The following is a 12,751-nucleotide window of genomic DNA, read 5'->3' on the forward strand; positions in this document are numbered from 1 at the left end:
ACTGTTCAGTTCAACCACATTCTACAAATTCAAGTTCACTCCAGTTTCACTCTGTCAGCCATGATTAAAGTAGGAAGAACTGGTTCAAACCCCTGGATTGTTCTCATCCTATCATTTATTTCTTGTTTAGCTACAAAACCATTTGTGTGCAAAAGAGCAATTCATCTGAGCACTGGTCAAAGTGTCGGTATTTGATTATAGCAAGAGGAGGCCAGTGTCCATGTCCTGCTTTGCCCCCCTAAGTTCTTGCTGACAAATGTAAATAAAAAAAAAGGAAGTGTTTTGGTTACCTAGTGCTGCTCTGACAAGAATATACCACAAATGGGATGCCTTTAACAAACAGGAGTTTCTTCTTATAATTTGGAGGCTTTAAGTCTGAGTTCAAAGTGTCAGGCTCTAGGGGCTGGGTGAAGGCCCCTCAGCCTTCGGCTTCAGCTCTGCCTCCTGCTTCTGGCCCAGTGGAGCTAGAGGCTTTTCTTCACTCAGACAGCTGCTGGCTGCTGAGGCTGCCAAACCCAAGGTTGACAAGTAAAAAGGCACAGTCCCGATGTTACCAAACCACACAGCAGGCCATTAATTCAAGTCCACTGAAAGCCCCAAGGTTGGCAGAGCATGGCAGGCTGCTGAACAATGACATGGCTACATACAGGATCCAAGCATGCCACAAGCTAGAGACCATTCCCCAAGGCTTCTGCTTATATACAGGAAACAGGCCACATCCCTAGGACAGCTACTCAATGGCTCACAGGAAATTCTACCATGAGGCTGATCACTAGTCTCATCATGGGGAATACTACATCCAGCTGTCCAGCCACTCAACCAGGCCTAGCCAAGTTAACACACAAACATAACTACCACAGGAAGGTAATAAAAAATCATTTAGCACAATGTAGAGAAAAACTGATCTCTTAAACAATTATAGGAAATAATATGAACTTGAAAATTGTTAGGAGAGACAGTTATGTTATGTTGTTGTTGTTGTTGTTGTTATGTGCCATCGAGTTTGACCCGACTCATAGCGATCCTTCCTTGAGTTTCTGAGGCAGTATCACTACAGAAGTAGATTACCCCATCTTCCTTCCGAGGAGTGGCTGGTGGGTTTGAACCTCCAGCCTTCTGGTTAGCAGTCAAGTGCCTTAGACACTATGCAAAAACCTATTTGGTGTTTTCTCATAACTTATAAATGAAATTCTAAATTCCTAATTTGGCCAAGTTTTTATGAGAGATTATGCTATATCACCTCCTTTCCTTCTGTTTGAATTAAAATTTATTTTACTTTTATTATAAAATATATCATAAATTCCCAAGAGTATACATAATGCATATATACAGGTTAAGACAATAATGAAATTAATATCTAATAAATGATAAATTAATACTTATTATTCAGTTGAAGAAAGAGAATACTATTTTAGTAGCTCCTCTGTGCCCTTCTTCAACTCTTTTCATCTAGTTTAGTGGTAACCACAATACAGAAGTCTATTTAATTATTACTTAGTTTCTTATTAAGTCGTATGTATGTGTCCCTTTTTTTAAATTTTCGTATGAATGGAATCACTCTGTATACTAGCCTATCTTGCTTTCTGGACTTATTTCTAATGATACTCTCTTCCTCATATCAACAGAGAACTATCAGAAAACACTCTGTGTGCAAGAAACTGTGCTAGAAGCTCCTTGTGCTTTACCAATCTGTATTTCCTTCCTTCTCGTTGTTGTTAGGTGTTGTCGAGTCAGCTCTGCCTTACAGTGATCCTATGCACAACAGAACAAAACACTGTCCAGTCCTGTACCATCCTGACAATCCTTTCCATACGTTAGCCTATCACTGCAGCTACTGTGTCAACCCATCTTGTAGAGGGTCTCCCCCTTTTGCTCTGACCCTCTACTTTATCAAGCATGATAGTCTTCTCCAGGGACTGATCCCTTCTGATGACATGACCAAAGTAGGTGAGACGAAGTCTGGCCATTCTTGCTTTCAAATCCATCCACTTCTTTCTGTTTCAACAATTTAACCAAAACCAAACCCATTGCTGTTGAGTTGTTTCCAACCCACAGAGAACCTATAGAACTGCCTCATAGGGTTTCCAAGGCTATAAATTGTAACAGAAGCAGATTGCTACACTTTGCTTCTGTGGAGCAGCTTGTGGGTACAAACCCCCAACCTTTCGGTTAGCAGCTGAGTGCTTACATACTCTCCCACTGGATCTCTTTGTTTCAATAATAACTAACATTCGATTCTAAGCCACCATCATTTTTAATCTGAATTAATACAATATTCTCTTTGCCACAAGTCTCTGGATCATCTTCAATCTTTTCATGTCATCCTGCCCATTCCCATCTTTATCTGTTAAAAAGAAAAAAAAAAAAAAAAAAAAAAAACTGCCATCAAGTGTAGTCAGACTCATAGCGACCTCCATGGGGTTTCCAAGACTGTAAATCTTTATGGAAGTACATTGCCTCATCTTCCTCTCATGGAGAAGCTGGTGGGGTTGAACCACCGACCTCCTGTTTAGCATCTGAATACTTTAGTACACTGCCACATCTCCTCATATCTGCTAAAAGCCTTGCAATAGATTACATTTTTCTATCATTGTAGTATAATGATGAGAGGAGAAAAAATATCTTTTTAGAAAACCTGCAAGACCATAACAAGCCTGTTCCTATTTACCTCTCAAGCCTGGTCTCATATCAATTTTCCCTTTATCCTTTGGATTTTTTTTTTAAATCACAATTGACTTCATATTCACCATAGAACAATTTTGAATAGAAGAACAAAGCTGGAAAACTCACGCTAACTGACTTCAAGGCTAACTATAAAACTACAGACATCAAGACAATGGGGTATTGACAAAAGAATAAACATAGATTTATGGAACAGAATAGAGAACCAAGAAGTTGACATGCAGAAATGTAAGTAAGTTTAATTTTACTATACAATTTTTTCATAAAAGAACACATATTTCATGATTTTATTTATACAAAGTTCTAGAACAGGCAAATTTAATCTATCGTAAGAAAAAAATCAGAATAATGATTGCTTCTAGGAGACATGGGAATTGAATTGACTTGGAAGGGCATGAAGAGTTTTCTAGGGTGATAGTAGTGTTCTCCATATTTTTGGTAAGAGCTTGGGTTATTCATCTGAGTAGTGGTCTTAGCACCTGGTATTTTATTATAGAAAGAGGCAGCCAGTGAATACCCACTGCTGTCAAGTCAATTCTAATTTATACAATATTGTAGAACAGAGTGTAACTACCATAGGGGTTCTAAGCAGTGGTTAAGTGCTTGGCTGCTAACCGAAAGGTCAGCGGTTCAAACCCACCAGCTGCTCCATGGGAGAAAGATGTGTCAGTCTGCTTACAACTGTGTAAACTTTGTGGGGAAGTTCTAACTTGTCCTATAGGGTCACTATGAGTTGGAGTCAACTCAATGGCAATGGTATTGGAATCTTTACAGGAGCAGATGACCAGGTCCTTTCTCCCGTGGAGGGGCTGGTGGGTTCAAACAGCCAAACTTTCAGTTAGCAGCTGTGGTGGTTATGTTTGTGTATCAACTTGGCTCGGCCTGGTTGAGTGGCAGGCAGCTGGTGGTAGTTATTCCCCATGATGAGACTGGTGGGATCTACCACAAGCAGCTGAGTAGTTGCCTTTTGGATCTGGTCTGCTTTCTGTATATAAGGAGAAGCCTTGGGGATAGTCTCGAGTTTATGACACTCTTGGACCCTGCATGTAGTCATGTCATTGTTCAGCAGCCTACCATGCTCTGCTGACCTTGGGACTTACAATGAAGTTGAATTAATGGCCTGCCATGTGGTTTGGTAATATCAGGACTGTGCCTTTTTACTTGTCAACCTTGGGCTTGTCAGCCTCAGCAGCCAGCAGCTGTCTGAGTGAAAAAATGCCACTAGCTCCACTGGGCCAGGAGCAGGAAGCAGACTGGACCCCAAGGTTGAGGGGTTTTCACTCAGCCCCTGGAGCCTGGCATTTTGAACTTGGACTTAAAGCCTCCAAACTGTAAGAGAATAAACTCCTGTTTGTTAAGGCCATCCCATCTGTGGTATATGTCTGTCAGAGCAGCACTAGGGAACTAGAACAGCAGCCCAGTCCTTAGCTACTGCACCACCAGGGCTCTTTTTATATAGGTGGATACACATCAAAATTCAGGGAATATATACTAAAGGATTATGAATTTCATATTATTTAAATTTTATATCAAATAAAAATAACTCCAAATTAAAAAAAAAATGCAATATAATATTTTAAATACCTACCAAAACAGTCTAAATAGGAAATTCCAATAACAAAATATTGGTAAACATACACACAGAATCCATAAGGGTATCTTGGAGTAAAATCCTTCTTACTTAGGAGATACTGTTGATATCTCTATCAAATTTTTTTTTCCAGTAGAGCTTTCATAGAAAAAAGGATGTGAAGAAATTGGAGCAGGTCCATAGAATATCAACAAAAAGATTAAAGGGATAGCAAATCATACTGGTGAAGAAAGATAAAAGGAGCTTGGGTTATTTTGTGTAATTTTCAGAACAGAAGTTGAGAGATTGCTTAACAGCCATCTTCCCCATTTGTGAAGGGAAAGTATTGTATTTATTGAGACCTATGGGTGTACTGAGAACCTTTGAGTTCATTTAATCCAGCCTCCAGGTGAAAACACTGATTTTCAGAGAATGGATGTGACTTGTTGAAGATCCCAAAGCTTATTAACAGTTGATCTCGGGAATAGAACTCAGCATGATGGAATGCAGGTATCAGGCTGAAAGTGTGTATTATGCCTGCAAATATGAGAACTCAAGGAGGGAGTCTTTGTAAAAATTATTCTATTAACACATAAATATGAAATTCTATTTGAAGAAAATCATTTTCACAATGCTTTGTTGATATACCCATATGCCCAAAGTTCTCTATCACCTTCTAACTCTTAAACCCACTGCCATCAAGTGGATTCTGACTCACAGTGGCCTCTGTTGGGTTTCCAAGGCTATAGATCTTTAAGGAAGTAGATTGTCTCATCTTCTTCCCACAGAGCAGCTGGTGGGTTTGAAACACTGACCTTCTGGTTAGCAGCCAAATCTCTTACCTACTACACCACCAGAGCACCTTTCTAACTCTCAAAAGTACTATTGATTTACCTCAAGCTCAAAGCGAGGGATCTGATTGGCTTAAATGGCTTGATTGTATCCTACTTCCTAGGTTCAGTTAATCTAGGCCTAAACCAAATTTGACATTGGTAGTTCAGTGGTAGAATTCTCCCCTTCTGGGCAGAAGACTGGAATTTGATTCCTGGCCAATATACCTCAATCATACCTACTGTCTGTCAGTGGAGTATTGAGTGTGGCTGTGATGTTGAATAGTTTTCCACATTTCAACAGAGCTTCCAAATTAAGACATACTAGGAAGAAAGGACTGGAGATCTACTTCCAAAAATCAGTAAATGAAACCCTACATATCACAACAGTCCAGTCCACATGACTAGATCCTGTTATTCTGTTGTTCCCACTAGAAGGGAATTAACAGCAACGACAAGCTAACTGCTGCCGCAGCTTCCCCTTAGAGGAGTGGACAGTTCAAGTGTAGTTCAATCACAATGAAGGGTAACACTTTTCCTCCGAATCTTAAACACAGTGATCTTCTTCTTTTAGACAATGTGGAACACACACATGAAGCTTAGCTCTTCTCCAGCCATTTTGCAATCATGTGTCATTTTCCTAAAACAAACAAACAAACAAAAATCATGTCATGAAGGTGATTTCTGACTTCTGGCAACATTGGGTATGTCAAAATAAAACTGTGACCCATAGGATGTTCAGTGGCTGATTTTTCAGAAGCAAATTTCTAAGTCTTTTTTTCTGAGATGCCTCTGGATAGACTCAAACCTCCAGCCTCAGTTAGCAGCCTCCTCTAACATTAACCATTTCTATCACCCAGGGACTCCGTAATGATACCACCTCGGAAACCCAAGGAGGGGTAGCTATGAGTCAGATCCAGCTCAATGGCAGTGATCACTCACTCACTCACTCACAGGGACTCTGTTAGTTTTCTATTCTGCTATAACAAAATACCCAAAATGAGTGCCTTTAAAGAGCAGAAATTTACTGTCTCACAGTTCTGGGGACTGAGAGCACCAAATCTGGGTTTCGCCAAGACCATGTTCTGTCCACTCTAGGGGAAGATCCATTCGTATTTCATTCTGGTCTGGCAGTCCAAGTCATTTCTTGACATTCCTTGGCTTGTAGATATGTCTTCACATGGCCATCTCTCCCCTGTATCTCTGTGTCTCATCTCTTTTATAAAGACACCACCCTAATTGGATTAGGACATACACCACTCTGGTATAATCTCATATTAACTTAACCAATAGCATCTTCAAAGATCCTATTTCCAAACAAGGTCCCATTTACAGGTATTAGGGATTTAGGACATCAGTACAACTATATGGGAGACACTATTCAATCCATAAAGCCAAAAAAGCAGTTAAATTTTGACTTACAGATATTTGTGAGAGACAGAAGACAAAGAGAATCACTTAAAGTCCCACCTAAGTCTTGGATTGTATGTTTCTGGGGCACCTTCATTTCATACTGGAAGAAGAGTAGGAAAGGAAGTTGGGGGGGGGGGCGGGAATCTTTCTTTTTCTTTTTCTTTTGTCTTAAAGAGACTTTGCTCTCCTTTGGTGGGAAGTAACTATTCTCCAGCTTTTAAAGGTACTGGGGACATTATAGAAACATATTTGTCTTCTTGTGCTTAGTTGATCCTCACTTTAGGCCACCCCACCCTCACCTCCTACCTCACCTATTAGCATTCACTTCACCAGTGGGTTCACTCTCCTACTGAGAAACACAGAGAACTTCCACTCCAAACATAGCCATTTGGAAAACAAAATGCTTTGTTTTCTTCCCATAATGGCTTGAAAACAGATGGGACCCTATGAAGGATTTTGGAATCCAAACATGTCATACCCAAGGAGACACTATCTCACTAGATGATTCAGAACAAAGAATGCTAGTACATCAGCTCACCTTGCTCTCTACAGTTTCAGCTATCTGAGAGTCTTATGGCTTTAAGGCATAGATTGCAATGAAAACCTCTGAAACAGGTGTTTCAGGGGTGACAGCAACAAATTTTTCTAAAAGTAATCATTACTGGGGACTTCTGGCCAAAATGGCAGCTTAGGTATGTGTGTGTAAAAGGGAATAGCTATAACCACATATCAGTTTGACAGATGATATTTCTACATACACATTTGTATATGCTATAAGAATATGCATGTATATAATAGAGCTAATGGGGCAAAGTGATGATAACTTTTTAGCCACAGCCAAATATCCTGAGGGAATGAGTCACTGGGCCCGTGGACTGGGACCATCATCCTGGGGGATATCAAGCTCAATTGGTGTAACATACTACACAACAACATTGTTCTATATCCTACTTTGCTGAATAGCGAGTGGGGTCTTAATTATAAGCAACCATCTAAGATACAACAATTGGTTTCTCTTCATCTGGAGCAAAAAATAATAAGAAAACCAAAGACGTGGAAACAATTAGAACAAGGAACTAGTGGACCATGTGAATCTTAGCCTACATGACCATGAGACCAGAAGAACTAGATAGTGCCCAGCTACCACTGTCAACCACTCTGAAATGGATCAAAATAGATCCTGGATAACGAAGAAAAATGTGGAACAAAATCCAATATCATAAAAAAGGTCAGGTATACTGGTCTGATAGAGACTGGTGAAACCCCTGAATCTATGATCCTAGATACCCTTGCAACTGAACTCACTCTTATGCCTTCCAGCCAAACAATAGATAGGCATATTTGGTGAACATTTACACCAGACAGTTGCATTCCTTAGAATGATCAATGATGGGAGATCAGAAGGGCAATATTTGCACAAGGAAATAGTTCAGAGGGAAGGGATGCATTGGAAAGAAGGACAAAGGGAAAAGGCAACCACAGGGAGGAAGTGGGAAGTGAGCTTTGCATTTTGGGGATTACAATCACTGTCATGAAACAAAATGTGTATGAACTTGTGTGGAAAATGAATTCAATCTGTAAACTTTCACTCAAATCTCAATTAAAAAAAGGGGGGAGGGACAGCTTAGTCATCCACCTATGCTTTCCCTATATAGCAAAGACCTGAGAAACTATGTCAAACAGATACAGAAGGCAATCCTGGAACCCTGAGCATCATGTGAAATGATAAAGAACTAGAGCAAACACTGATTGGAAGAAGAAACTGATTGAAAATAGTGTAAAAAAGCAGAGGGACCCTGCCAGCCGATGTGGCATAGTGTGGCCGTCCTGTAACAAAAACAGCAGCAATCCCAGGTGAGGAGCACAGAAGGCTACTTCACAAAATTCCCAACAGGACATAGAGTAACTGTGTAGACATATGTGTAGTGAAATAAGGTGTCAATTACTGGCTGTAGTCAATAGGAAGAGGCCATACACCCTTTCTGAGTGTCCAGAGAAACACATTTCCCCTCCCTGCCACCCTCCTCGTGATTAGTGGCACAAATCCCACCACCACCAGTCCTAACCACCACTCTCCCCTGCATCCTGACCACCACTTTTCCCTCTGCTGAACCACTCTGCTGAGCAGTGGTAAGCCATTTCATTGTGGTTCTGGCTCCCCACCACCTCCCACCTGCTGACCCAGCCACGCAGTAGCTACTACTCAAAGCTATCTATAGATATAATGCAATTCAAATCCACATCCATGATTATTCTTTAAAGAAATGGAAAACTAATCACCACCTTTATATGGAAAGGAAAGAAAGCTCAGAGAAGCAAAGCACTACTGGAGCAGAAGAACAAAGTAGAAAGCCTTACACTTCCCTTTCACAGAACCTACTATACAGCCATGGCAGTCAAAACAGTCTGGCACTTGTACAATGACAGGCACAATTTCCAATGGCACAAAATTGAGAACCCAGAAGGAAATCCATGTACCTACAGACAGCTGATCTTCAACGAAGGGTTGAAGTCCATTTAATAAGGAAGACATAATTTCTTTAATAAATGGTGCTGGTAAAACTTGATATGCATATGTAGAAAAATTAAACAAGATCCATATCTCACACCATACACAAAAACTAACTCAAGATGGATCAAAAACTAACTCAAAATGGATCAAAAACTAACTCAAGATGGATCAAATCCCTAAATGTAAAGTCTAAAACTACTGAGATCATGGAAGAAAAAATAGGGACACATTGAGGTGCCCCAATTTATGGCATAAATAGCCTATCAAACATAACTAAAACTACACCAACAGCAGAATATAAACTAGATGCTGAGATCTCCTAAAAACTAAACACTTACACAAATCAAAAGACTTCTAAAACAAGAATAAAAAGAGAACCTATAGACTGGGGAAAAAATTGGCAACATACCTGGCAAGGGACTAACCTTTAAAATTTATAGAAAACTTCAGCATCTCAACAATAAAAAGGCAAGCCAATTTAAAAATTAAGTATGAACAGACAAGTCACCAAAGAAGACATTCAAGCAGCCAACAAATACATGAAGAGATGCTCATTATCATTAACTATCAGAGACTGACAAATCAAAATGAGATATCGCCGCCCTCCCCCCCCCCTCCGGCAAGTGAGATATCATCTCACTTGCTCAGGTTCCAAGGAGCAAAAAAAAAAGAAAAAAAGAAAAGAAAAGAAAATTGTTGCAAGGGTGTAAAGAGATTGGAACTCTCATATACATTGGAACTCTCATATACCACTGGTGGGATTTTAAAATGGTAAAACCACTATTGAAAACAGTATGGCACTTCCTTAAAAAGTTAGAAATAAGGATACCTTATGATGCAGCAATCTCACTGCTAGGTATATATATATCCTAGAGAGATAAGAGCTGTGACATGAATAGACATATGCAAACCCATGTTCATTGTAGCATTATTCATAACAGCAAAAAAATGGAACAATGTAAGTGCCCATCAACAGATGAATGGACAATCAAACTATGGTGCATACACACAATGAAATTGTTATTGTGATGTTGAGTGACACCTGACTCCTAGAGACCTCTCCTTGGATTTCCGAGGTGGTATCATTACTGAAGTAGATTGCCCAACCTTCCTTCAGAGAAGTGGCTGGTAGGTTTGAACCGCCAGCCTTCTGGTTAGCAGTCAAGTGCCTTGGGCACTACGCTACCAGAATGCCTAATACTGCACAACATTAAAGAATAACCACTATATTTCTTTGAAGTAGAGAGTGCACCCAAGAACATGTATAGGTTTGGCAGACAGTGGTCTTATAACTTAATGTGTATCATATGAATTCCCAGATGTATAATGGAGCTGACAAGGGGCAAGGTTGTAGTCACTGCTTGGTCACAGCCAGCTACCCAGAAGGACCAAATAGTTGAACCTGTGGGCTTGGGACCATAGTCGCAGAGGACATCAAGCTCAATTGGCAATAACATACTACCCAAAACATTATTCCACCTCCTACTGTGGCAAGTAGCAACCGGGATCTTAAAAGCTAGCAAGCTGCCATCTAGATGCAATGATGGGTCTCTTCTCGTCCAGAGCCAAGAATAATGAAGAAAACCAAAAATTCTTGGAAACAATTAGTCCTAGCAACTGGTACACCATCCAATCTGCAGCCTATATGACTATGAGACCAGAAGAACTAGATGGTGCCCGTCTACTACTGTCAACCACTACATAGAAGAGGATCTATGTAGGAGATCCTGGATAGACAGGAAGAACAATGTGGAAAACTCAAAATCATTTGGAAAAAAGAAAGGGGGCGGGGGGACCAGGTTAGCTGGTCTGATAGAGCCTGGTGGAATCACTGAGACTATGGCCCCTAGCTGCCCTTTAGGTCTGGAATTGAACGCACGCCTGTGGCTTCAAGCCAAACAATAGACAGGCATATGAATTGAACATTGACCTGAGGTAGATATACTCCTTGGAGAGAACAAGCATGGGAGAAAGAAGGGCTACTTATGCATGGGGAGACAGCTCAGGGGGCAGGAGTGCATAGAGGGATGGACACAGGGAAGAGGTAACTATCGGGAGGAAGTAGGAGGGGAGATGTTGCATTGTGGTAAATTGTGGTCAATGTCACGAGACAAAGTGTATGTGAACTGCTGTATGGAAAGTGTATTTGTTCTGTAAATTTTCACCCAAATAACAATAAAAAGAAAAAAAAAAAAAGAATAACCATGAAGCTGTGAAACACCTCAATATGGATGAATCTGGAGGGTATTACGCTGAGTGAAGTAAGTCAATCAGAAAAAAACAAATACTGTATGAGATCACTATTATGAAAATCAAGAGAAGGTTTACACACAGAAAGAAAATATTCTTTAATGGTCACCAAGGATGGGACAGGATAGAAAGGGAAACAACCAACTAGATAGTAGACCTGAATTAACTTGGGTGAAGGGAAAGGCAATACACAATAAGGGGGAGGTCAACACAACATGACCAAGGGAAAGGAAGACAGTGGAGTTATGTAAGAGCAAAAGGCTACAGCAGTAAATACTATGACATACACAGTCCTGCAATAACAGTAACAATAATTTTCAGGTGAATACATAGGTAGATATATAAGCTGAACAGATGTGGGATGGCTTGTGGAATACACCCAGGAGTATATATAAGTTTGGCAGAAGATATTTTTATATACGTATATGCTGCTATCCATGTATATAGTAAAGTTATGCAAACCTCTCAGCCATAACCAAACACCTTGAGGAACTGAGTCACTGGGCTTTAGGGTTTAGAGCCATATTGTCAGGGAGCGTTTAGGTCAATTGACAAAACATAGTCCATAAAGAAAATGTTCTCTTTCCTACTTTGGTGAGTAATGACTGTGGTGTTAATATATCTAAGATACAACTCTTGGTCTCTTCCTATCCAGAGCAAAGAAGCACCAATAAAATAAAAGAATCAAGGAAACAATGAATCCAAAGGACAAATGGACCCCACAAACCACAGTCTCCACTACCTTGAGGCCAAAAGAACTTCGTAGTGCCCTATTACCACTAATAACTGCTCTGGTAGATATACACAACACAAGGTCCAGGACAGAATGGAAGAAAAATGCAGAACAACATTCAAAACCATAAAAAAACCCAGATTTACTGATCCGATGGAGACTACTTGAATACCTGAAAGTATGGCCCTTAAGACACCCTTCAAACCTGGAGCTGAACCCACTATTGGAGATCACCTGTCAGTCAAGCAATAGACAGGCTTACAAAGTGCATAATAACAGAGTGTACAAGAATGTGCTCCTCAGATCAACCATACAAGACCGAAAGGGCAGCAATGACTAAAAACAAAGTTTACCAAGGCAGAAAGAGGCAGGAATGCTGGGTGGATGGCAACAGGGAACCCAAGGAGGAAGTGGGAAGAGTGCTGTTACCTTGCTGGGATTGGAATAAATGTCATAAAATAAAATGTGTGTAAATTGTCAAATGGCAAGTAATTTGCTTTGTAAAATTTTACCCAAACCACAATAAAATTTTCAATAAATAAATAAATAAATAAATAAAACCATTATTTGAATTACTCATTGTTGTGGAGTCAATTCCAAGTCCTAATGACCCAACAGGACAGGGTAGAGCTGCCTCATAGAGTTTCCAAGGCTGTAATCTTCGGTTGGGCAATCCTACTTCCATAGAGATACTGCCTCGGAAACCCAAGGAGGGGTCGCTATGAGTCGGGTTTGACTCGACGGCACATAACAACAACAAC

This window comes from Orycteropus afer, unplaced genomic scaffold (genome assembly GCF_000298275.1).
Source record: "Orycteropus afer afer isolate SDZICR_OR568_19922 unplaced genomic scaffold, OryAfe1.0 scaffold00009, whole genome shotgun sequence".
NCBI lineage: Eukaryota > Metazoa > Chordata > Mammalia > Tubulidentata > Orycteropodidae > Orycteropus > Orycteropus afer.